Genomic DNA, 2070 nt, shown 5'->3' with positions numbered 1-2070 from the left:
CATTATCTGTGACTGCTGAGTCAGCGTTTTCTCTATTGTTTTCAGTTCAGTTTCCTGGTTAGGCTTTGGCTCAAATACTTTGTGTTATTTTAATCATTCATACACCAAAGCGTTTAAAAGAGTTTGACTTTTATTTGTAACACTTTTTATTTTGGAGTTAACTTTATTTACAAAAGTTTTCTCTAAGTAACTTATTGAGGTCTTTCCAATTCCTTTAAAGTCACTATTCTCTCCAAAATCTGATGTTTTTTAAATTTATTTCGCTTTTTTTTAGCTTTTAGCTGCTGTTTTGTAAACTTTATATTTTAGTTAATTTAACCGATTGGTTTATTTAGATATTTGGGTAGAATTTTCGATAGCTTTTACAATGTTTTTTAAGTTTATTTTTGCTAGATTAGGCTTTTATCTGCAGTTTCGCTAATTTTACCTTTTTAAATATAGTTTAGCTACATTTTTGCTACATTTTTCCCAATTTTATGTTTTTGTAACAACTTTGCTAATTTTACATTTCAGTTTTTGTTTTGCCAATTTACAATAATGTCACATTTAGCTTTTAGCAATGGTTCAGCTAATTATAAGTTTTGGTTCTAGTTTTACTGCTTGTTTTTTATTTTGTTTTACTTTTAACAATTCATTAAATTTAGTTCCGTCTTCAACAAATATCAGCAGTCATTAAGCCTCTGCTCTGCTTTTTTATGAGATATATATTGGTGATTAATTTAGTCTGGAACATGTTGCAGAGGAGTGAAGAACCGGTTGGACCCACTGCTGTGATGTTTACGTGTTGGTGCTGTGCCACGTTTCCTACGATGTCCCGTCCAGGAGAAAGTAGCTTCTTGTTACACACGCAGCGCACCTTCTGTGTTTAGATTAGCTTATTTTTAGTCCTCCTGTGYTTTGCTGTTCCAGCTTGAAGCTGTGGCTTACAGTATTTAGCATCAGTCAAACTGTCACATGATGAGGTTTATTGTTTGTGTCCTAACACTTCACATGAACCGAAGCGTTCACATGTGACCTTTTAGATTTGTCCTGTTTCAGCTTCCTGTTAGACTGACTGATCAACACTTCACATTTTACCACTTTTTTCTGAAACAAACAACACGAAAATAGTTATTTTTGTGTTGGCTAAGGTTGATTAGTTGTGGTGATTGATTTCAAATGATTTTAAGCTTTAAATATAGAGCCAATGATTTTGAGTTTCATTAAAATCAGACCAGTGATATTTTGCTAACAGACACACAGACAGTCTTGTATGTATTGTAGTTACCAGACAGTTTTGTTTTATTCACTTTCCTCTGTGTTTCTGTTTTAATCAGGCAGACAGAACTGACAATARATCATAAAGCCCACCTGAGCTGACCCAGACTGGACTCAGAGGTCCATGTGGCCTTTTGTTTTTCTGACCTCAGTGGACTGCGGCTATAAGTTTCAGTCAGGCCCCCCCTCTTTTTTTTGACTCTGTGGATCCTAAAGTGACTATCAGAAACAGAGAGTCCACAGAGATATGACAGAGGCCCTGCTGGAAGATCAAATCCTGCAGCTGCTGCTGATGTTAGCAGAAAAAAGCAGGTCAGATCTTTGAAGCACGACACACCAATCAGAGTCCAACACACTGCGCTTTGATCGATTTTCTTCTTCAGTGTTTCATGGCCTTATTTTTACTGCTCAGAGTTAATAATGGTTTCTTTGAAAGCAAACTGAAACATTTCAGAAAGCTGCAGGGAAACGTCAGCGGGAGGTGTCTGGAAGGGTCAAACGTTAGTTTGCCAGCGGCTGCAGGAAGTATCCTGCACAATGTTTTTCAATTACAGGGAAGTGAGCCAACATGGACTAAAAGTTGACTGTATAAACATGTTTTGTTGCTGGAGACAGTTGCGTGAGAAGAGGGAACAATCAAACTGTACGTTCAGCTCTTGAATTGTGAACATTTATTTTTCAAACCTTGTGAGACATCGAATCTCACAGAATAAAATACGACTTTAGAGTTAAATATTTTTAAAGCATCCAGGACCAACAACTCTAAGCATGAAATGGAATATTTTTATTATTTTAACATCATCTTATTTGCAG

This window comes from Austrofundulus limnaeus, unplaced genomic scaffold (genome assembly GCF_001266775.1).
Source record: "Austrofundulus limnaeus strain Quisiro unplaced genomic scaffold, Austrofundulus_limnaeus-1.0 Scaffold174, whole genome shotgun sequence".
NCBI classification, from domain to species: Eukaryota; Metazoa; Chordata; class Actinopteri; order Cyprinodontiformes; family Rivulidae; genus Austrofundulus; species Austrofundulus limnaeus.
The sequence above is the reverse complement of the archived record's forward strand: the minus strand, read 5'-3'. Positions refer to the sequence as shown.